This window comes from Perognathus longimembris, unplaced genomic scaffold (assembly GCF_023159225.1).
Source record: "Perognathus longimembris pacificus isolate PPM17 unplaced genomic scaffold, ASM2315922v1 HiC_scaffold_5230, whole genome shotgun sequence".
Taxonomy (NCBI): domain Eukaryota; kingdom Metazoa; phylum Chordata; class Mammalia; order Rodentia; family Heteromyidae; genus Perognathus; species Perognathus longimembris.
Window position 1 is genome coordinate 1,214 of NW_025960635.1, and position 25,070 is coordinate 26,283.

The 25,070-nt window shown below is 46.4% G+C and overlaps 2 long non-coding RNA genes across 2 annotated transcripts in view; one reads left to right on the top strand and one right to left on the bottom strand.

Annotated features, from left to right (window-relative positions):
- Positions 1 to 14,318, bottom strand: LOC125345033. The gene is made up of 3 exons (XR_007209693.1): positions 14,250 to 14,318; positions 9,828 to 9,834; positions 1 to 55 (listed from the first exon to the last, which is right to left on the bottom strand). It is a non-coding gene; the product is annotated as an uncharacterized LOC125345033 (long non-coding RNA).
- Positions 9,935 to 25,070, top strand: part of LOC125345032 — a 20,033-nt gene continuing 4,897 nt past the window's right edge. The window contains exons 1-2 of the long non-coding RNA XR_007209692.1: positions 9,935 to 9,948; positions 13,603 to 13,629. This is a non-coding gene — a long non-coding RNA (uncharacterized LOC125345032). The remainder of the gene's footprint in view (positions 9,949 to 13,602; positions 13,630 to 25,070) is intronic.

A 25,070-nucleotide genomic window follows, 5' to 3' on the forward strand; every position in this document is an offset into this window, starting at 1 on the left:
GGCCAGGGAGCAGCTGCGGAGGGCTGGACGCTGGCTACGTGCTCTCCATGACCCGCTGCCACCCTCCAGAGCTCTGGTCATTGTGTCCTCCTGGGCCCTGATTTGGGGGCCTAGGTTACCCCTTGCCATGCATGGGGCTGCTTAACATTGTGACCAAGTGGCCAGCCTGCTCCCAAGCCTCCTTTTCTTTCCAGGGTAAAGGTCAGGACGATTCCTCACTCTTGGCTGCCCCCTGCCCAGGGCCCTGAGCAGGGCTGAGCTTTAAACCTTCGTGTGTGCTAGGGTGGGCGTGGCACACACCTTCAGCACAATCCCCTTCAAAGCCAAAGTTCATTGAATAGTTTCTCTTCTTTCTCTGCCGTCTCCTTTGGTTGGTTTGTGGTGATTTAAAATTTGCTTTCTCTCCTCATGTTTATTTCGCTGCCGAGTGTCGATGGGTCTGGCTGTATTTTCAATGACTTCAGCTAGTTTGCCACTCTCAAACCCTGCTAGTGTATTTATTGTTGAATATTTACAATGATCTGAATCAAAGTGAATTAAAACAGAGATATTTTATTGTTCCGGCGTGTATGGTGTTTTTCTTTTTTTAAAATTTTTATTGTCATTCTGATACACAGGGAGGTTACAGTTTCATACGTTGGGCATTGGATACATTTCTTGAACTGTTTGTTACCTCCTCTCTCATTCCCCCTTCCCCCTCCCACTTTCTTTTTTCCCCATGAGTTGTTCAGTAGATTTATACCAAGTAGATTTATACCAGTAGATTTATACAGTTTTGCAAGTATTGCATTTGTAATCATTTGTCTTTTTACCCTATGTCTCTTGATTTTGGTATTCCCTTTCAGTTTCCTAGTTCTCATACCAGTATACACGGTTTCCAATGTACTCAGATAAGATACAGAGATAGTGCAGGTACAACCTCCACAGGAAGGGGTTACAAGAGGATCATCAATAATAGAAGGTACGGTTTCACATTGCATGTTGAATATAATGACAACAGTAATATAACAGTCGTTTCCATAACATGGAGTTCTTTTCACTTACCATCATCTTATGTGTTCATAAGGGCATAGCTATTGGGCTCTTGTGAGCCTCTGCTGTGACTAGCCTAAACCTGTGCTAATTGTTCCCTATGAGGTAGACAATAGACTCCATGTTTCTTTGGGTCTGCCTCACATCACTTCATATAATTTTATTGCAAGTCCTTCCATTTCCTTAAGAATGGGGCAATGTCATTCTTTCTGATAGAGGCATAAAATTCCACTGTGTATATGTACCACATTTTCCTGATCCATTCGTCTACTGAGGGGCCTCTGGGTTGGTTCCAAATTCTAGCTATGACAAACTGTGCTGCAATGATCATTGTTGTGCTGGTGGCTTTAGTGTGTTCTTGTTTGTGGTCTTTTGTGTAGATGTCCAAACGTGGGGCTGCTGGGTCATAGGGGCGCTCTATGTTTCGCCTTGCTAGGAATCTCCATACTGCTTTCCAGAGTGGCTGAACCAGTTTACATTACCACCCAAAATGAAGTAGGGTTCCCTTTTTGCCACATCCCTTTCAATATTTGTTATTGTTAGTTTTCTGTTTATAGGACGTTCTTACTGGGGTGAGATGGAATCTCAATGTGGTTTTGATTTGCATTTCTTTTATGGCCAGTGATGTAAAGCACTTTTTCATATGTCTCTTGGTCATTCTCATTTCCTCATCAGAGAAGTCCCTTTTGAAGTCTTTAGCCCACTTGTTGAGAGGGCTATTGGTTCTTTGCGGTTTTGTTTTGGAGGAATGTAATTTGTCTAGTTCTGCATATATTTTAGATATGAAGCATTTGTCCATTATATAGGTGGTAAAGATCTTTTCCCAATCTGTGGGCTTTCTGTTTATCTTGCGAGTTATGTCCTTTGCCCTGCAGAAGCTCTGCCGTTTGATGCAGTCCCATTTGTCCATCCTTTCTTTGATTTGTCGCATATGTGGGTGTTTGTTGAGGAAGCTCCGTCCTGTGCTAAGAAGCCCGTGTCTTTCTCCTACTCCTTCCTTTAGTGTTTTCAGGGTATGTGTTTTAATTTCGAGGTCTTTGGTGCATTTGAAATTGATTTTGGTGCAGGGTGATATATAAGGATCTAGTTTTAGTTTGTTGCAGGTGTTGAACCAGTTCTGGCAGCACCATTTGTTAAAGAGGCTATCTTTCTTCCAGACTATTTTTTTTAGCTCCTTTATCAAAGATTACGTAGGCATAGACTGTGAGTTCATTTCTGGGTCTTCAATTTTGTTCCATTGGTCTTCAGGCCTGTTCCAGTACCAATGCCAAGCTGTTTTTATTAGTATAGCTTTATAATACAACTTGAAGTTTGGTATTGTAATTCCTCCAGCACTGTTCTTTCTGGTTAGAATTGTTTTGCTATTCAGATCTTTTATTGTTGCATATGAATTTCTGGATTGCTTACTCTATTTCATTTAAAAAAAAGTGGTGTTGGGATATTAATGGGTATTGCATTGAATTTGTAGATACCCTTTGGCATCATTGCTATTTTGATTATATTAATCCTCCCAATCCAGGAGCATGGGTGGTGTTTCCATTTCCTTAGTTCTGCCTTAATGTCATTTTTCACGTTTTTAACATTCTCATTATAGAGGTCTTTCACTTCTTTGGTTAAGGTTATTCCTATGTATTTTATGTTTTTTGAGGCTATTGCAACAGGAGTTGCTTTCCTGACTTCAGCCTTGGCGTTTGGGTCATTAGCATATAGAAATGCCATTGATTTTTGAGGGTTTATTTTATATCCTGCAACTTTGCCAAAGTTTTGGATCAGCTCTAGTAGCTTGGGAGTAGAGTCTATGGGGCCCTTTAGGTATAGGATCATGTCGTCTGCGAAGAGAGAAAGTTTAACTTCATCTTTTCCTATTTGGATCCCGTTTATATTTTCTTCTTGCCTAATTGCTGTGGCTAGGAATTCTAGCACTATGTTGAAGAGAAGGGGGAGAGTGGACATCCCTGTCTTGCTCCCAATTTTAAAGGAAATGGCTTCAGTTTTTCACCATTTAGAATTATGCTTGCTTTTGATTTGTCATAGACTGCCTTTATTATATTCAGGAGTGTTCTCTGGAATCCCAGTTTTTCCAGGACTTTTAGCATAAATGGGTGCTGGATTTATTCCAAGGCTAAGGAATGGTGGTGAGCAGAGGCTGGGTTTAGGCTTCCTGTCGAGTTAGTGTCCTCAGCCTGCCATGTTCCCTTGGAACCCACTTAACAGGTCTCCCTGAAGCAAAAGTGTGCAATCCGGGAGCAATGTGTGCAGAACCCCATATATCACGGAGCCGGGCTATCCAGGGGTCTGATGAGGTGGATGAGGCCTGTTGGAGCCTCAACTCCTTATGGGAAAAATCAGGATGACATAACTCCCACATAAACACATGTCTTGAGGATGCTAGGAGTTTACCTACACCATGGCTCTTCAGGGGTTCAGGTCCCCAGGAAGCTCCCAGCACTCCACGTGGTCTCTTGGTGTCTGGAATTCCCTTTCTTCTAGCACTTCTCTATGAAGCTCCTGTCTCCACTCCTGGGCCGAGCTTTGCTCTGTTGTGAACATCTCCCTCTCTGCCGCATGTCCCCAGACAAGACCCAGACTTGCTACAGGTTCACCTTCCACAGCTGCAACATGAAGCTGCCACCAGGTGGCAGCATGCCACAGTGATTTCCCCGCTAGAGCCTAACAGACTGGACAGCAGGCAGCCACCCGGTCACCCTGGTCCTGTGCTTTCAGAGGCACCCGGGTCTCCACCAGAGTCCCTGGCAAAGAGTTGAACCAAAAATGTGCATGGGTCGGAAGTCATTCCTCTAGGATGCTCAGTCTATCTCCTGCCTACACTCAGGGTATAACATATTTCTCTGTGTCCATAATCAGCTTCTCTGTAACCCCTTTGCTCAGGCCGAGGAGGAAGGGCACGGGAGCCCTGCGGACCCCTGCTGCCTGGTGACACCACTGGCAGATATGAGGCCTGGTCAGGCGACAGATGGAAATCCTGGGTGAGGATAGGAGCCGCTGGGAGGTGAGGTGGTGGTCAGCAAAACTTGAGAAGTGAGGACTGGGTCATGTGTTCTAGGTGATGGGTATAAGAACTCTGTCCCTCCGGGCATGGAGACAAGGGAAATCCCAGCTATGATTCAGGTTAAAGTCTGCTTTTGAACCCTACTGGCTGGTAGAGTTGGCTCAGTTCATGGCTGAATTCTTCTAGGCCTAGGCAGCAGGGCAGAGTACCTGATGGTGGTGACCACCAGGGGGCGCTAGGAGCCCCCGGCCGCCTTGCTCAGGTGCAAGGGCAGTCTGTATAAGGACTTTGCTTCCACTGCAATTCTTTGTGTTTCCCTTTATTGTCAAAGTGTGATACAGAGGGATTACAGATTCATAGGAAATGCAGTGAGTATATTTCTTGTCCTACTTGTTAACTTCTCCCTCATTTCCCCCTCCCCCTCCCCTGTCCCCCAAGAGTTGTGCAGTTGGTTGACACCAAATGGTTTCTAGGTGCTGCATTTAGAATGGTTTGTCCTTTTGTTCCTTGTCTCTCAATTTTGGTATTCCCTCTCCCTTACCCCATTTTATTACCCACATAGACAATATCCAGGGTACTCAGACGTAATACACTGGTAGCAAGGGTACATCCACAGCAAGAGAAAAAAAAAACTAGACAATCCACTCAGTAAAACAAACAGACAAGGAAACAGGGAAAAAAAAGTAGTATGAGTTGACATGGCATGTTGAGAATAATTACAACAGTGGTATAACTCTTGTGTCCCTAACGTGGGGTTCATGTCACTTGGCATCTTCTTATATGGTCCTATGGGTGTAGATATTGGGGTATTTTGGTCTTCTATCATGACTGGCCTATTCTTGTACTAGCTATTCCCTATGAGGGACACCATAGGGTTTATGTTTCTTTGGGTCTGGGTCACTTCACTTAGTGTGATTTTTTTCCAATTGCTTCCATTTCCTTACAAATGGTGCAGAGTCGTTCTTTTTGATGGAGGCATAAATTCCATTCTTTATATGTACCACATTTTCCGGATCCACTCATCTCCTGAAAGGCATCTAGGTTGGTTCCATGTTTTAGGGATGACAGTTCGTGCTATGATGAACATAGTTGCCACCAAACCCACTGCAGTTCTTACCAGCCCAACGCCTTTTTCTCCAGATAGGATGGTATCTCTGCCATTCAGCGCAATAAACAGGTGGATTGAAAAGGTCTGGACCCAACTGGATATAATGGAGGATTGTGGCCACGTGTCTCTGACTGGAGCAACAGCCCCTTTCCTGTGCGTCTCTTTTTGCGGTAGTCTCCCAGAGCATGCATGCCCACTTCATGTGCCTTTGAACTTGGGGAAGACATGCATGCCATGGCTGAAGGGAGGCCCAAGCTCCAACTCCAGAAAGGGAAGACCCACCAGCACCCCAACTTTTGCTGAATAGCAGGTGTCCTTTTTCCAGATTTCTGAGCCAGTTTTGGAGTTGGAACAAAGCTGGGATTGAGGTGTCAACCCAAGGCGTGTCTGTCCTCCGTGGGGGTGGACGCACTGTCCAGTTTGGTGTCTGTGACCCTCCAAAGCTACCCGAGCTCCCCTGCCAGGTAGGGCCCCAGCTCTGAGCCAGGTAGGGGCCACTTCAGTGGTATCTTGGGGATCCGAGTTGGGACACCCAAGAAATGGTGACTGGCTGTCTACATACCTCATCTCCTCACTCCTTCCTCTCTGCTCTCCTCTGCTCTGCTCAGCTCCCCTCCCGTCCCCTCCCCTCCCCTCTGTTGCCTTCGTGATTATTTATTGGTGTTTTAAACAAATTTTGCTGAAATCATGTGCATGTGATGTTTCTGCTGCTCCTGGCGTTTCGTTAAGCTTCAACGTGTAGAGTGGGGAGCAACAGGAAGCCCCTCTCCCCAGGGTCCTTACACGGGTGTCTGGGATCTTGGCGCTTCGGGGGCATGCTGGGGTGCAGGCCCTGGAGTTTGGGAAATGATCTTTTCACAAGCTTCTATTTGCTCAGTCCTTCCTTCCTTCCTTCCTTCCTTCCTTCCTTCCTTCCTTCCTTCCTTCCTTCCATCCTTTGTTCCTTCCTTCCTTCCTTTCTTCCTTCCTTCCATCCTTCTTCCCTCCCTTCCCTCCCTCTACCCATCTCTCACTTTCTGCCAGTACTGGGGCTTGAACTCAGTGCCTTGGCACTGACCTGTAGCCTTTTGCTCAAGGCGTATGCTTTACTGCTTGAGCCACAGCTCTGCTTCTAAGGCTTTTTATTTGTCTCTTCTGTTACTTCTTCTTTTGATTTACCTCTTCTTTTTGGAGATAAGAGTCTCACAGGTTTCCCAGGCTGGCTTTGATCCACAGTCCACACATCTCAAATGGCTTCTAAGTGTTGCATGTTGAAGGGTTTGTCCTTTTATTCTTTGTTTCTCGATTTTGGAATTGCCTCTCCCTTCCACCGTTTTATTACCCATATAGACAATATCCAGGGTACTTGGATGTAGTACAGTGGTTGAAAGGGTACAGCCACAGCAAGGGAAACAAAACTAGACAAACCACTGAGTCAAACAAACAGACAAGGAAAAAGAGAGAAAAAAAAAGGAAGGATACTACGAGTTCACATGGCATGCTGAGAGTAATGAAAAAAGTGGTATAACTCTTGTTTCCGTAACGTGGGGTTCATTTCACTTGGCATCTTCTAATATATCCCTATGGGTGTAGCTATTCTGGTATTTTGGTCTTCTATCATGCCTGGCCTATTATGTACTTGCTATTCCCTATGAAGGCGACCATAGAGTCCATGATTTTTTGGGTCTGGGTCACTTCCATTAGAATGATTTTTTCCAAGTCCTTCCATTTCCTTACGAATGGTAGTGTCGTTCCTTCTGATGGAGGCATACAATGCCATTGTGTATATGTACCACAATTTCCGGATCCACTCATCTACTGAGGGGCATCTAGGTTGGTTCCATGTTTCAGCGATGACGAGTTGTGCTGCAATGAACCTAGTTGCCACCAAATACACTGCAGTTCTTAGAAACCCAACGCCTTCCTTCCAGATAGGTCTGTATCTCTGCCATTCAGCACAATAAATAGGTGGAGAGAAAAGGTCTGGACCCAACTGGAGATGTTCCAAATAGCAAGCCAGTGTGGCTGGGCCTCCTTGCTCTGTGGCCTCTCTGGTAATACCGTGTGGCACACGGCTTTTTGCCAGACCTGAGGGTTTCTCCTGGGCTTCTATTTGCGTCTCTTCTCCAGGATGCTCCTGACCCGAGGAGGAGTCTTGGCCTCTGTGAAGCTTATGGTCTAAATCTGTAAAAGGGTATTGAGTGACATGGTAGTTATTGAGCAAAGTAGCAGTACCTTGTCCTGAGTCCTTTCTGTGTGCATGGCTACACACAGTTCATAACTAGTCAGCCAAGAACAAAGAGTAGGTTTGGCTGTGTGTCAGGCAGAATGAACAAGGCTCATGCTGCAATGTGAAGACCCAGATGCAAGCAGCTTCCAATACTAAGCCTGTTTCCTGGTATCCTTTCTCCCTTGGCCTTTCCCCTCCACCCTTTCTACCCTTCCACCCAGTAACTCCCTCCCCTAGACTCATCTACCAGGCCTAGATTAGGACCTTATTCTATTTCAATCGGGTAATACCAAAGTAATATGAATTACTCCTAGTTTACAATATCTTACTGATATTGTACTAATTATTAATTAGCAGCACTACAAATTAAACTATCTTCTACCCAGGCTTCGGTGTATCTGTCAGCTATTATCACAATGCTGCATAATGCCACATAACAGCCCAACAGCTACCACAAAGAAGGCAGTTGCCCCTTACTACCACCTGGCTCCGAGCCTCAACAATCTAGGGCTCCTCTACTGACTCTCAGACTTCTCTATTGTCTCTGACATTTCTTGGTCCAGCACACATGTGGAAGGGAGCAAGACCTGCCACAAAAGCACAAGAATCTGGCTCTGGTCATGTCCTCTGAGACAAGATGAGGATTAAAGACAGCCTGCCCCAGCCTGGTCGACATCACCGTGGTGAAGGGCGTCCACCCTCCTTGAATCTGGTCAAACACTGGAACTCAATGGCCAATACAAAATGGTAGCAGTAACTGGGCCACAAATGCCAGGACTTAGGAGTCTGGAAGCTTCCAGTTCCCATCTCCCTGGTGCATAGGAAGCTTAAGGAGTCCCATGGAGATGCCCATGTGGACAGAAACCAAGGCCAACACACCTTGTCAGCCTTGTGAGTGCGCCATGTTGGAAGAGCCCCAGCTGAGTGGCCCCAGCCTACATCCTGTGGAACAGATCTGTGCCACCGTGTCAGGACCTACTTGGTTGCACGCTTGTGTCCTGGGTCAATTAGAATGGTTGCTCTGAGTTCCAGAGTGTTCGGGGAGGCATGTTGCATAACTATAGACAACCAGAATAGACTGCTGGGTGCAAAGCCAAGGAAGAAGTCAGGAGAGGAGGCCCCAGTAGGATGCCACAGAGGAGCAGACGAAGGCCCTCACCATCACCAAGCGACCACTCCCACTGCCCTGTGGCTGGGGACAGACACCCAGTGGTTAGCCATGATATTTTGAACTGCCCCATAGAGATCATCCTATGTTAAGAAAATGAGGGAACCTTTCACCAGCAAAACAAATACTCAGTCCAATTCACTATAAGGAAACGTATTCAGAAAACAGCCATAGAAGCGGGGCCTTAGGTTCTGTTGCTTACATATGTATATACGTTAGTCAAAATACCTACAACCGAACAATTATACTATAAAATTTAATTACCTTGTAACTCATGAGTACCACGAATTTTCAAATGATTAAAAACCAAGTGCTTCTCAAAAAGGTATACATTTAAAAGTAGCTACTGACTTGGATACAAATTACCAGTGCCCAGTTTGACTCTTGAAAAAACATGCATTCTAAATCAACACCCAAAACTGGAGGAAAAGAGAACTATTATCCCATGAGGGTCTTCTTCAGCACCAATACCATCAGCATTCTTTTAACTACTAAAGACGGAAGTGGAAGTGCACCTACACTGAACCACAAAAGGACTGTAGTGAATAATACACCATTCAGAGGGAATGAGAGATATGGCAATGTGTGCTACGTGTGGTCAATGAAAGTACAGAGCAGGGGTGTGTGTGCAGGTCATAGATGAGGCCTGGCATTTATTGTTCTTATCATGATGTGGAAATGAAATTCCAAGTTAATGTCCAGTTTTCTTTTTTCTACAGGTAGACAAACTGATTGAGAATAAGATAAAGAGAAGATTTGGCATTTCTCAGGGATGCCTCCGTGTATTGCGAAGGTGAACTGAGATCTAGGGTGATAAAAAGACATGATACGACACACATGAAGGTACAAAGAAGGCTCAGAAGAGAATGACACCAAAGGAAGAAAATATAACACTGTTGGCAGACTTGAAACAAGAGGTTTTTTTCGAATTATCACAGAGGAAGTAAAGAGATGATGGTATTAATAACAGAAATACCTGCATAGTTTGAAAATATCAGAACAAGTGACTAGAGATAGATTAGATAGATAGATAGATAGATAGATAGATAGATAGATAGATAGATGGCTTAAAATTGATTGGAAACTGAGCTCTCACAAAGGTTGTTATGGAGAGGATACTTGGCAGTATTTCCCTGAACCAAGGTGGAAGGTCTAGATATTAAACAGTGATAGTCAAGAATTGCTAGAGCCAAGGTCTCTGGGGGAAGTTCAGATTGGCCTTGAGATTAAACAGTGCCAGTTAAGAATTGCTAGAGCCAGGGTCTCTGGGGAAGGTGAGATTGGCCTTGACCAGGGGAACCTGTTGTCTCTGCCTGCCCTAGGCTGAGCCCACAGGTGTGGGCCATCAACACTGATCTTTTCCCCTTCCCTCCCAGACCCCCTAGTTAGGGTGTGTTCTGATGTTGGCTGGGTTTTCCCATGTCCTTCTTCATTGGAATAGAGTTGTATTGATTTTTTATCTTTCTCCATAGATTCTAGGGAATCTTCAGCTCCTGAGATTCAATCCTTTGCTTCAGTTAGTCGGGACTGTAGGCTAGCTACTTGATTTTGAATCTCTTTTCCTTCTGACTGGTCTTTCCTGCTGATTTCCATGTCCTTGCTCTTAGGTCCTGCATGGACTTCTTTACTTCATTAACTTCATTAACTTTTTTTTGAGTGCTGTCTCTCAAATCTTTTAGCTGGGTGACTATCTTTTCTTTTGACTCTTTTAGTTCATTTATCTTTCTATTTGTGGAGGCCATGAAATTCTCCATTAATTTTTGCTTTGAATCCTCACGCTCTAGTATAGATGAATGAAGAGATTCAAACTTTTCAGTTATAATTTTTATCAGTAGACTTTGTAGATCATTTTGAGGGTTCTCTTCTATGTCTTTGATTGACTGCTCTGCTTCCTGTTTGTTTTGAGTGGGAGATGAGACTCCATTGTTTGCCATCTTTCTTGTGTTTCTTCTGCCCATTTGGACTGGGAATGCCAATCTACAAGCACATGTGAGCACTGTTTAAGACCCAAAGCAGACCTTACCAAGCACTGTTGTATATATCGTAGAAGTTCACAATTATATACAGATACCTTGTATACCCATATATACAATTAGATTTGGTGTTCCTAAAGAATACAACTTTGATATAACAACCAATCCTGAGCCGTGTATTCAGTAGTTACTTATTTACTGTTACAACCCTATGAGTAATTTTTGATCTTATATTAAGTTCTTTTTGGATGGGTTGGCTTTGTCTTTGAAGCCCTTTGATTCACTCAGATTGAGCAGGGATACCTTCTATCCAATAACCAGGGGTCAATGGAATCTGGAGGTCCTGGAAGTAAGTCAGGAGGGTAAGTTAGAGGTAGTAAAGAGAATAGAGTAAAATGTATGGGGAGGTTGATAATTTTAGTTTAGTGTCAGTGACGCGGAAATGTGGTGACAGTAGAATCAGTAGAAAGAACAAGGTTAAAATTAGAGAAAATGGAGAATTAGCAGAAAAGAGTGGAGGTGTTATTCATAAGAAAGTAATTTTTAAAGAAAGAGAATGTGAAGAGAGAAATAAAGAAAAAATACTGGAAGACAAATGCACAAAACAGAGAAAAATCATTTAAAAATAAACGCCAGAAAATCGAACAACAACCACAAACACAAAAACTTGAAAAGAAAAAAAGAGGTAAAAATGGAAAGTTAAAACCCAACCACATTTCCAAATTGCAAAAAATTAAAAAAAAAAAAAAAAAGGTTAAAAAATTTAACGCCTGGCTCTGAATAGGCTGTGGACTCAGCAGGGCGGGCCAACCCTGGCCTGGTTTACCCAGCTGACAGTTGCTTGCCTGGGGGAGGCTCCTCCCTTCTGGGCGGGGCGGCCTCCTGGCCAGAGATGGCTATGCAATTCAGCTCCATTTCGGGCTGGGAATTGGCTTCATCTGGGATGGGACTGTTTTTCTGTCTCGGGAAACATTTGTTTTCCCATTTGGTTGTTCATTGTGACAGCAGCTGCTCCCCGCTTTTGGTTTTAATTTAGGAATTCTGGAGGGCAGGGCACATCTGGCTGAGTTCACCTGAGTGTGTGAGCCCTGGTCTGGGCAGGGTTCATTCTCCTGGGCGGAGCTGGCTCTCACTGGTCAGTCCCTCTTGCCCTTTTCAAAGATGGCCCCTTTGTCCTCGCTTTCCCCAGGCCTGCTTTAGTTCCAGTCTGGTCTGACCCTATGCCAGTGTCAAATATGACGCTTTGTTCTGGCAGTGGGGGAAGGGCTGTCTTCCAGAAGCTGCTCTTGGGCACGTGTTAGAATGTCTTTTGTGTGTTACTCACGCTTCCTCTGCATTTCAGGCTGTCCATGCTCAGCCTGTGATTTGCTGCTGCCAGCTGGATGCATTCCTCCTGGTCGCTGCTGTGTGCTTTAGGTGCGGACGGTGTGGGGCACTGTGCAGGCACCAGCACTGGCATGGCAGCAGAATGTGGCATGGAGTTCAAATCTGTGTTTTCAGGCCAGCAAAGTCGATGTTTTCGTCCTGACCAGAATCCCTGCAATGTTATTACTTACTGGGCTGTCTTCTAACACTGAAAATGTCTCTGGAGTGGTAAAATTGCGATGTCGGAGGGCTCTGCTGCTCCTACGCCATCTTCTGAGAAGGCCCCTGTTTGGTGTTGAGTTTGCTGTGTGTGACCCTTCAAAGCTACACAAGCACCCGTGCCTGCTAGGGCCCTAGCTCTAGGCCAGGTAGGGGCCACCTCATGGTATACTGGGGTCAGAGTGGGAACAACCAGGAAATGGTGACTGGCTGTCTACATACCTCACTACATCTCCTCATTCCTTCCTGTCTGCTCTGCTCCCCTCCCCTCTGGTGCCTTCCTGATTATTTATTGGTATTTTAAACAAATTCAGCTGAAATCATGTGCGTGCGATGGTTCTGCTGCTACTGGCGTTTCATTAAGCTTTAATGTGTGGAGTGGGGAGCAAAGAGGAAGCCTCTCTCCCCAGGGTCCTTACACAGATGTCTGGGGACTTGGAGCTTGTGGGGCATGCTGGGGTGCAGGCCCTGGAGTTTGGGAAATGATCTTTTCACAAGCTTGTGCTTCTCAGTATCCTTCCTCCTTCCTTCCTTCCTTCCTTCCTTCCTTCCTTCCTTCCTTCCTTCCTTCCTTTCTTCCTTCCTTCCTTTTTCCTTCGTCCAACCACTTCCTTCCTTCCTTCCTTCCTTCCTCCTTCCTTCCTTCCTTCCTTCCTTCCTTCCTTCCTTCCTTCCTTCATTCCTTCCTTCCTTCTTTTCTTCTTCCCTTCCTTTCCTCCCTCTACCCATCTCTCACATTCGGCTACTACTGAGGCTTAAATTCAGGGCCTAGGCATTGACCAGTAGCCTTTGCCCAAGGCGAGTGCTTTAGTACTTGAGCCACAGCTCTGCTTCGGGATTTTTATTTGTCTGTCCTATTTCTTCTTCTTTCTACTTGTCTCTTCTTTTTTGGAGAGAAGAGTCTCACAGACTTCCCAGGCTGGCACAGTCCGCTGATCTCACCCTCCTGAGTAGCTTCCATTACAAGCATGAGTTGCAGCGTCCTTTCTGTTTTTCTGTCTCCCCACAGGCAGGCCTCCTCCTGTGGGCTGGGGGCCTCTGGGCTGGGCTGGAGGAGGGGAGGTAGGCACTGGGCAGTGGCCACCACCTCCACTGACAGCAGAAGCACGTTTTTGGGGTTGCTTTCGCCACTTCCTCCCCTGCAGGTCCAAGGGAAGGATGGCAGGCTTGGAGAAGGCATGGGTCAGGGGCCACCCGTGGCTTTAGGCCATAGACCATGTTCACCAGGGTCGTTGTCTCCTCCTGGTCTGAACCAGAGCACTGTTGTTAGAGTTTTTTTTAGATTCTCAAAGATTCAGAGCCCAGTGGTTTCTGTTTGCTCCAATACAAACCTGCTTCAGATTTGCAGACTTCCCAGATTGAAGAATCCTAGTTGCCGAATCATGGTGAGGTCTTTGATCTGGACCATACCACTGGACTTCCCCAGCCAGAGCCCGCTGGGGAGCTCTGCACACCCCGAGCCCTTCTGCCAGGGCCAAGACTGGGCAGGACGGGAGGCAGGGGCCGGGTTGCACCGAGGAGAGAATGGATCCCAGAGGGGAGGCGGTGGCTGCATCTGAGCCCGTGCTGCCGGATTGCTTGTGTGGTGTCCGCCGCTGCCTCCTGTCCCTCCTCACGAGGATGTTCCAGTGAGATGCCCCCATCCCACAAGACCACTGTCCATCTCACGTGCTAGAAACACGGTCCAGGCGGGTGACTGCTTATTCTGAGAGCCAGTGGTGACAGACAGCATGAATCAAAGTGCTTGATCCAAAGCAAGGCAGGGGTTGGCTCTGTCTGAATCACCCAAGGGCTCGTGGCTCAGGCTCGCTTCAGACCCAGCTCAGCCCGTCCTCAGTCCTCTGGCAGCTAGGCCATCATCTCCTCTCCCCAGCACCACCTGGGTCTCATCACTTTAGAAATGGGTGCTCTGCTGCATAAAAGCCAGTCTATGTTGCTGGAATGAAATGCATCAGTAAGCATTGCAACCCTGGCTCAGAGTGGACGCTGTCATCTGCTGGGAGGTGACGTTGGATCCAGTTCCCCCAAAACAAGGAGCATGGGAAGTATTGCCTTCCATTGCCTGGCCATACGACAGGAAAGCTTCCTCCTGGAGAGCCCAGGGGCCAGGGAGCTGCTGCGGCGGTCTGGACACGGGCTACATGCTCTCCGGGACCAGGTGCTACCATCCAGAGCTCTGGAGGTCATTGTTTCCATCCTGGGCCTCTGATTTGGGGGCCTAGGTGACCCCTTGCGATGCATGGGGCCACCTAATCCTGTGACCAAGCGGCCAGTCTGCTCCCAAGCCTCCTTTCCCTTCCAGGGTAAAGGTCACAATGATTCCTCACTCTTGGCTCCCCCTGACCAGTGCCCTGAGCATGGCTGAGCTTTTCTGTTTGTTTGTTTGTTTGTTTTTTTGGCCAGTCCTGGGCCTTGGACTCAGGGCCTGAGCACTGTCCCTGGCTTCTTCCCGCTCAAGGCTAGCACTCCGCCACCTGAGCCACAGCGCCGCTTCTGGCCGTTTTCTGTATATGTGGTGCTGGGGAATTGAACCTAGGGCCTCGTGTATCCGAGGCAGGTACTCTTGCCACTAGGCTATATCCCCAGCCCAGGGCTGAGCTTTAAACCATAGTGTGTGCTAGGGTGGGCGTGGCGCACACCTTCATCACAATCCCCTTCAAAGCCAACGTTATTTAAACAATTTCTCTTCTTTCTCTGCCATCTCCTTTGGTTGGTTGGTGGTGATTAAAATTTGCTTTCTCTGCCCATGTTTATTTTGCCGCCGAGTGTCGAAGGGGCTGGGTGTATTTTGAATGACTTTAGCTAGTTTGCCACTCTGAGCCCCCTGATGTCTTATTTATTGTTGAATTTTACAATGATCTAAATCAAAGTGAATTAAACCAGGGCTATTTTATTTTTCCGGTGTGGTTGTTGTTTTTCTAGACGGGGGCCCTAGTGGTGGTTCGCTCTACCCTGGATGTTTGGAGTCAGCCGATTTTTTGGTCTCAAAATGGCTGGAGATTCCGTCTCTCCGGAGTCTCTGGGTGAGGGTTCCGCCCTCCCTCCCCATGAAGTGCTCACGGGTGACTCAGGAGGAGCAGACAGGCCAGTCTCCTGGACTGTCTGCCTTTCAGGTCAAATGAGAACCACAATGCATGGCAGAGCAGGGTGAAATCACCAGCAAAAGCCTCAGGATGCTCCGCTGCCCTGAGCATTGTGTTGGCCAGACAGCATGTTGTACAGAGGTAGAGTCCACTCCTCACAGGTTGCTGTAACCAGCGAAGGACACACGTCAGCTTCAAAGTTGGCATGAATCACTGACTGAAAAATAAAAAATAAAAAAAGGCGAGGCACCTGTGGCTCATATAGGTAATCCTTGCTTCTCAGATGGCTGAGCTCTGAGGGTCTCCGCTTGAAATTGGCCTGGGAAGGAGAGTCCTTGAGGCCCTATCTCCACTTAACCACTAAGAAGACAGACATGGAGTGGTGTCTCAAGAATGGTAGACCACCAACCTTGAGCGAAAAAGCCAAGGAATGGAACCCAGGTCCTGAGGTCTAACACCAATATCGGCACAAATCAAAACCGATGTCCAAGATAACGTTGGTGCAAGATGTTCGCAGTGTGTGTGGCGCTTTATACTTTGCACACCACCTCCTTGGGCAGGAACTTGAATTCTCAAGTCTAGGGAATGGTGGTGAGCAGAGGGGGGATTTTGGCTTCATGTCGAGTTAATGTGGGCAGCCTGCCATGTTCCCTTGGAACCCGCTTATCGGATCTCCCTGCAGCAACAGTGTGCAATACGGGAGCAATGTGTGCAGAACCCCATATATTACAGAGCCAGGCTATGCAGGGACCTGATGAGCTGGCTGAAGCCTGTCAGAGCCTCACCTCCTTATGGGAAGAGTCAGGTGGACATAACTCCCACATGAACCCGTGTCCTGAGGATTTTAGAAATTTGCCTAGGCCATGGCTCTGCAGAGGCCTAGGAAGCCAGCAGCACTCCACGTGGTCTCTTGGTGTCTAGAATAACCTTTATTCTAGCACTTGTCTATGAAGCTCCTGTCTCCACTCCTGGGCTGAGCTTGGCTCTGTTGTGAACATCTCCCTCTCAGCCGCATGTCCCCCAGACCAGACCCAGACTTGCTACAGGTTCAACTTCCACAGATGCAACGAAAAGCCGCCACGAGGTGGCAGCACGCCACAGTCCGTTCCCCACCAGTGCATCCCAGACTGGCCAGCAGGCGGCCACCCGGTCACCCTGGTCCTGTGATTCCAGTGGCACCTGAGTCTCCACCAGAGTCCCTGGCAAAGAGTTGAACCAGGAAAGTGCCCGGGTTGGAAGTCATTCCTCTAGGATGCTCAGTCTGTCCCCTGCATACACTCAGGGTATAAACAGATTTCTCTGTGTCCATCATCAGCTTCTCCATAACCCCTTTGCTCATGCCAAGGATGAAGGAGACAGGAGCCGTGAGGACCCCTGCTGCCTGGTGATACCACTGGCAGACATGGGGCCTGGTCAGGTGACAGATGGAAATCCTGGGTCAGGATAGGAGCCGCTGGGAGGTGAGGTGGGCAAGACTTGAGAAGTGAGGACTGGGTCCTGTGTTCTAGGTGACGGGTATAAAACTCTGTCCATCAGGGCACGGACACAAGGGAACTCCTAGCTATGCTTCAGGATAAGTCTGCACTTGAGCCCTACTGGCTGGTAGAGCCTGCTCAGTTCAGGGCTGAAGTCTTGTAAGCCTAAGCAGCTGTGCAGAGTACCTGGTGATGGTGACCACCAGGGGGTGCTAGGAACCCCACCCCCACACGCTCAGGTGCGAGACCAGTATATAAAAGGACTTTGCCAACATTGCATTTCTTTTTTTAATCTTTATTGTCAAAGCGTGATACAGAGGGGTAACAGATTCATAGGATAGGCAGATAGTACATTTCTTGTTCTACTTGTTACCTCCTCCCTAATTTGCCCCTCCCCCTCTCCCTCTCCCTGTCCCCCAAGAGTTGTGCAGTTGGTTTACACCAAATGGTTTCTAAGTGTTGCATTTTGAATGGTTTTCCTTTTCTTCTTGGTCTCTTGAGTTTGGTATTCCCTCTACCTTCCGCTGGTCTAATACGCATATCACACATTATCCAGGGTACTCGTATGTAGTACAGTTGTCGCGAGGGTACAGCCTCAGGAAGGGACTGCAAGAGAAACAAAACTAGATAAGCCACTCAGTCAAACAAACAGACAAGGAAAAAGAGAAAAAAAGTGTATTACGAGTTCACATGGCGTTTTGAGACTAATTTCAGCAGAGGTAAAACTCTTCTTTCCATAGCGTGGGGTTCATTTCACTTCCTATTGTCTTATGTGGTCCTATGGGTATAGATATTGGGTATTCTGGTCTTCAATCATGACAGGCCTATTCCTGTACTAGCCAATCCCCATGAGGGACACCATAGGATTTATGTTTCTTTGGGTCTGGGTCACTTAATTTAGAATGATTTTTTCCAAGTGCTCCCATTTCCTTACAAACGGTGCAGTGTCATTCCTTCTGATAGAGGCATGGAATTCCATTATGTATATGTACCAGATTTTCCGGATCCACTCGTCTACTGAGTGGCATCTAGGTTGATTCCATGTTTTAGCGATGACGAGTTGTGCTGTGATGACCATACTTGCCACCAAATCCACTGCAGTTCTTACAAGCCCAACGCCTTCTATCCAGATAAGTCTGTATCTCTGCCATTCAGCACAATAAACACGTGGAGAGAAAAGTTGTGGACCCAACTGGAGAAGTTCCAAATAGCAAGCCAGTGTGGTGGGCCACCTTGCTCTCTGGCCTCTCTGGTAATACCGTGTGGCACACGGCTTTTTGCCAGACGTGAGGGTTTCTCCTGGGCTTCTATTTGCATCTCGTCTCCAGGATGCTCCTGACCCAAGGAGGAGTCTTGGCCTCCCTGAAGCTTATGGTCTAAATCTGTAAAATGGTATTGAGTGACATGGTACTTATTGAGCAAATTCTACAATGGGAAGAGGATTCGAATAACAGCTGAACTATCCACACAAACTTACCACGTACGAAGTGAGTGGAAAATCACCATCCAAGTACTTCAGGCTAAAAATATGCAACCTCGGATCAAATATCCAGCGAAATTGGAGTTCACATGTGAAGGGAAAACCAGATCTTTTCACACCAAAGAGGAGCTAAAGGAGTCTGTGAATAAAAAACCAGCACTACAGCGAATTCTAAGAGGGGAGCCCCACCCAACAGAGATCGTACAAGACACACAGTCAGAAACAGAAAGAAAATACAATAGTCAAAGTCCAATAGAAACAACAGCTCACTAAAGACAAGAAAAAGAAAAAAAGAGGAAAAAACAGCCCAACAAGAAAATTGAAGGAGAAAGAACACCCTTATCCTTGATCTCTTTAAATATAAATGGTTTAAACTCTCCTATAGAGAGGAGCAGACTGACAGGATGGATCCCCAAACAAAAAGTTGACATCGCTGCCTACAAGAGACCCACCTTACAGCAAGAGAAAAAAACAGGTTCCGAATGAAAGCATGGAGCAAGATCTACCAAGCAAACGCACCTACCAAACCGGCAGGTGTAGCCATTCTGATCTCAGACAAGCTGGACTTTTCATTAAAATCAAGTCAAAAAGACAAAGAAGGACACTACATATTAATACAAGGAAAAATCCAGAATCAAGACATCACGGTGATAAATGTATACTCACCGAACAAAAGAGGCCCGACATATGTCAAGCAAATTCTCACAGAATTACAGAACAAGATAGACGCAAACACAATCATAGTGGGTGACCTTAATACCCCACTCTCTCCAAGACAGATCCAACACCCAGAGGATTAGCATGGAAACTGAGGACCTAAGTAACACCATATCCCAAATGGATGTGACAGACCAATACAGAATCTTCCACCCTACAGAGACCCAATACACCTTCTTTTCAGGAGGCCATGGATCATATTCCAAAATAGACCACGTCATAGCCCACACAAAGGACCTCAGCAAATACAAAAGTATAGACGTCATCCCATGTATTATATCTGATCACAGTGGATTAAAGGTAACCCTCAACAACAAAGGATACCACAGAGGCTATACACACTCTTGGAGGCTATACCCACACTGCTATCCAACACTTGGGCCACAGACCAAATTAAAGATGAAATCAACGAATTCATAAGCCACAATGACAATGAAAACACATCACAAAGAAACCTATGGGACACAGCTAAGGCAGTACTGAGGGGCAAGATCATTGCCCTCAGCACTCACATTAAAAGAATGGAAGCAGAGCAGGTGAATAACCTCACGATGAAACTAAAACAACTGGAGAAACATGAAATGACAGAATCTAAACGACTAGGAGGGGAGAGATCACAAAGATTAAAGAAGAGATAAATCTGATTGAATATAGAAAGACCATTCAACAAATAAGACTAAAAGCTGGTTCTTTGAAAAAATAAACAAAATTGACAGACCCCCACAACACTTACAAAAACAAGAAGAGACTCATATACGTAAAATCAAAGACTCCACCGGAAAAATTACAACAAGTACACACGATATTCAAACAATCATAAGGAGCTATTTCCAAAAGCTCTACTCAGCAAAAAACAATAATTTTACAGACATGGATTAATTCTTAGAGAAGTACAAACTGCCCAAACTGAACCAAGAAGAAATAAATCAACTAAATAAACCAATAACTTACAGTGAGATACAGGAGGTAATCAAGAACCTCCCAGCAAAGAAAAGCCCAGGCCCAGATGGATTCACCAACGAATTCTTCAAAACCTTTAGTGAGGAGCTAATACCAATACTCCTCAAAGTCTTCCGTGAAATCGAAACAGAGGGAGAAATCCCAAACTCATTCTACGAAGCTAATATCATACTCATTCCCAAACCAGGCAAAGACCCAACAAAAAAAGACAAGTACAGACCAATATCACTAATGAACACAGACGCAAAGTTCCTCAATAAAATATTAGCTAACAGGATCCAGAAACTGATCACGAAAATCATACATCATGACCGAATAGGCTTCATCCCACAGTCACAAGGATGGGTCAACATCCGTAAATCAATCAACGTAATTCACCACAAAAACAGATCTAAAATTAAGAATTACATTGTTATCTTAGTCGATGCCCAAAAAGCCTTTGAAAAAATACAACATCCATACCTATTAAAAGCTTTGGAGAGAACAGGAATAGATGGAACATTCCTCAAAACAATAAAAGCCATATACAACAGACCAACTGCTAATATCATATTAAATGGAGAGAAACTTAAATCATTCCCCCTAAACTCAGGAACAAGACAAGGATGCACACTTCTTTTCAACATAGTGCTGGAATCCCTAGCCATAGCAATAATGCAAGAGGAGGACATCAAACGGATCCACATCGGCAAGGAAGAAATCAAGTTATCCCTATTCGCAGACGACATGATCTTCTATCTGAAGGACCCAAAAAACTCAGTCCCCAAACTCCTTCACCTATTAAACCAATTTGGCAAATAACAGGATACAAAATCAATCCACAAAAGTCAGCAGCTTTTCTGTACACCAGCAATATACAAACAGAAAAGGAAATTATGGAAACATTTCTATTTACAATAGTCAAAAAAAGAATAAAGTACCTAGGGATCAACTTAACCAAGGATGTGACAGACCTATTTAATGAAAACTATAAAAATCTAATAAAGGAAATCAAAGAAGACACAAGGAGATGGAAAGACCTCCTATGCTCATGGAAGGCAGAATCAATATAGTGAAAATGGCCATATTGCCCAAAGTGTTATACAAATTCAATGCAATCCCCATCAAGATCCCAGCTACATTCTTCACTGAAATAGAGAAAGCAACCCATAAGTTCATATGGAACAGCAAAAAACCTAGAATAGCCAAAGCAATTCTAGGCAAAAAAAAGCAGGGCAGGAGGTATCACAATACCACACTTCAAGCTCTACTACAAGGCCATCATAACAAAAACAGCATGGTATTGGTATAAAAACAGATCGGAAGACCAATGGATTAGAATTGAAGATCCAGAAATAAAACCACACTCTTACAGTCAGCTGATATTCGACAAAGGAGCTAAGGACATACAATGGAATAAACATCACCTCTTCAACTACTGGTGCTGGGAGAACTGGGCAGCCATATGCAGAAAACTCAAAGTAGACTCAAGCCTATCACCATGCACCAAGATCAACTCAAAATGGATCAACGACCTCAATATCAGACCTGAATCCTTGAAACTAATGAAGGACAGAGTAGGAAAGACGCTAGAACTTATAGGCACAGGAAGGAACTTCCTGAATAGAGTCCCAGGGGCACAACCAATAGGGGAAAGACTTGACAAATGGAACTACTACAAATGAAAAAGTTTCTGCACAGATAAGGAAATAGCCACCGAAATAGAAAGACAACCAACGATATGGGAAACGATATTTACCAGCAGAGCAACAGACAAAGGCCTGATATCTGTCATCTACAGAGAACTCAAAATCTAAGCCCCTCCAAGCCCAATAAACCTATTAGGAAATGGGCAAAGGAGGTAAAGAGAGACCTCACAAGAGAAGCTATAAAAATGGCAAAGAAACACATGAGGAAATGCTCAACATCCCTGCTAGTAAAGGAAATGCAAAGAAAAACAACCCTGAGATACCACCTCACCCTAATTAGAATGGCCTATACTCTGAACTCAAGCAACAACAAATGCTGGAGGGGGTGTGGGGAAAGAGGAACCCTTCTCCATTGTTGGTGGGAGTGCAGATTAGTACAACCACTTTGGAGAACAGTATGGAGGTTTCTCAAAAAGCTCAATATAGACCTACTCTATGACCCAGACATACCACCCCTAGGCATCTATCCTAAACAGCAAACCCCAAGATATCAAAAAGACATTTGTACTTCCATGTTTATCGTGGCACAATTCACAATAGCCAAAATATGGAAACAACCCAGATGCCCCTCCACAGATGAATGGATCCAAAAAATATGGTACTTACACACAATGGAATACTACATAGCGATTAGGAATGGTGAAATATTGTTATTCGCATGGAAATGGTCAGAACTGGAACAAATAATGTTGAGCGAGACAAGCCTAGAACACAGAAAACAAAGGGGCATGATCTCCCTGATATATGACTGTTAACAAAGGGAGACGGAGAGACAGTAGAGACCAAGTCTGTGAAACCAAAAACTGCTTGTCAAATAGTGTTCCCCACAGGATTGGGGCAGCGACCCAACAGCATGTAACTAAAACCAAACAATTACTCAACATATAAAGGTCAAAAATTGACCTCTCAGGGGAATACAATAGCTCAAAAGCTAAGTATTTACGTTCCTATAAGACTACTGTCGACATGTGGTCATGAAAAAACATGCATTCTAAAGCAACACCCAAAACAGGAGGAAAAGAGAACTATTATCCCACCAGTGTTTTCTTCAGCTTCAATACCATCATCATTCTTTTATCTACTCCAGACAGAAGCGGAAGTGCACCTACACTGAACCACAAATGGACTGCAGTGAATAATACACCATTTAGAGGGGATGAGAGAAACAGCATTGTGTGCTACGTGTACTCCCTGCAAGTACACAATAGGGTGTGTATGCAGGTCATAGATGAGGCCTGGTATTTATTGTTTTTATCATGAATGTGGAAATGAAATTCCAAGGTAATGTCCAGATTTCTTTTTCCTACAGGTAGACAAACTGATTGAGAATAAGATGAAGAGAAGATTTGGCATTTCTCGGGGAAATTCCAAAGGTATTCCGAAGGTGAACTGAGATCTAGGGTGATGCAAAGACATAATACTAAACACATGAAGGTACAAAGAAGGCTCAGAAGACTGACAGCAAAGGAAGAAAATATAACACTTTTGGCAGACTTGAGACAAGACTATTTGGGGAATTATCACAGAACTAATAAAGCGATGATGATATTAATAACAGAAATACCTGCACAGTGTGAAAATATCAGCCTAGTAAGCCATTAAATTCATAAGAGAAGGCAAGGGAAAGAAATAAGAAGTAGCACGTGTGGAAATGTCTTAAGAAACCAAAACTAGAAAAGTTATCAAAACAGTGAGTAGAGTTGGGTAGATGAAGGGCTTACAATTGAGTGGAAAGTGAGCTCTCAGAAAGGTTGCTCTGGAGAGGCTACATGGCAGAATATCCCTGAACCAAGGTGGAAGGTCTAGATATTAAACAGCCCCAGTGAAGAATTGCTTGAGCCAGGGTATCCGCGGGTAGGTCGGATGAGGCTTGAGCCAAAGAACCTGGTGTCTCTTTCTTGAGGAGGTTGAGCCCACAGGTGTGGCCCATCAACAATGATCTCCTCCTCCCCCTTCTGTGGCCCCTCCCCCCAGATAGGGTGTATTACGGTGCAGGCTGGTTCTTTCCCATGTCCTTCTTCACTGGAGAAGAGTTGGCACATACCGGCTTGGGTCATTGTTTAGGGAGTCGCTGATCTCCGATGCACCAGTTCAGCTGATGGCAGTGCTCTGTGTTTTCTCCAGATAAATACATGAAATATGTGTGTGTGTGTGTGTGTGTGTGTGTGTGTGTAACCATATATGTGTGTGTGTTTATAGTCATAAACATATGTGTACTTATATTTATGTACGCACATATTCCTGTATATTTACCCTTCTGCAGCCCTGCCTGACAATTTATCTAACATCCAAGTCTGTAGATTGTTATTGAAGAGAAAAATGCCCCTTCATCAGAGTAGTGCATTTAGTAATGGAGATAGCATTGTAAATGCCATCCAAGTGGAGCTCAGTATGGAGGGGCACTCATGCGTTGTTAGGCCCCCGGGGGGAAGGTTAGAGGGGACTCACTGTGAGCCCGTGTCCCCGAGAGGCCCTGGAGAGCCGGCAGGCAGGGTCCCTGGGACAGCCCACCGGTGCTGCAGGCCTCCGGGGTCACCGCCCCGGGAACCTGCTCTTGCATCTCAGGTAATCGCGGAGGGTGTTGGCCATGAGCCGGGCAGTTCTCTTAGCAGGGGGCTTTCCGGTGCTGACCACGGGCCTGAGGGCCGCCGTTGTGGGGCCGGAGGGGGCGCAGGCTGCTGCCTGGCTTTGGGGATGAAACCTTCCTTCCCCACCTCCAGCAGCTCCGCCCGCACCCGCAGCCCCGGCCCCCAAGGCACCCTGTTCTAATCCTCCTCCAGCTGGGTTTCCTTGCTGGGCGCCTCCTTGGTGCGGGGCTGGCCCTGCGCTGCAAGCCCGGGGTTGGGCACCGCGGCGAGGGCGCTTCTGGGGAAGCGGGTGCAGGAGCATCTGTGTCCGGCGGCCCCTGCTCTCCTGGGCCTGGGCAGCCCGGATCCTGGCGCTCACGGCCTGCAGACGCTGCTCCCGCTCCTGGCGCAGCCGCACGAAAAGCTCCTGCCAGGACTCGCCCGGGGCCGGGGTGGCCTCCTTAAACTCCTTTCTGCAGCGGACTTGCCACAGCCTGTCTGTGCCGCCGGGTGCCACGGTCCTGCTGTGACCGTTCCCGGGACTGGGGTGCTGAGCTGCGGGAAGAGGCTCGGGCACGAGCTCGAACAGAACGCGGGGTGTCCGGGCACCACCGAGGGAACTGTGCGGGGGAAGCGCGCAGACCTCCTGGGCAGTGGAGGGAAGAAGCGGGAGGGGCCTGGGTCCCGAGTACACCGGGGTCCTCAGGGCCACTCTGTGGAAAGGGAAGGCTGCCCCTTCCTCTTCCTCCTCCTCTTCACCTTGCTCTTCCTCCTCATCTTCTCCTTCCCCTCTCGGCTCTCCCCAGGGCACAGAGTCCCCATGCGGAGGGAGTGGAAAAAGGGAAATCCGCCCCTGTCTGTGCAGCACACCTGACTCGACTGGCCCCCCGGGGAAATCCGGAGGGTCGCCCTCGGGCGGCACCGTTGGCTCCTCTCGGGCGGGATCAGGAGCTTGAACAAGAACCAGCTTGCCTGCCTGGTCTCCCTTGACCTCGCTACTCGTCGGGACCCTCTCC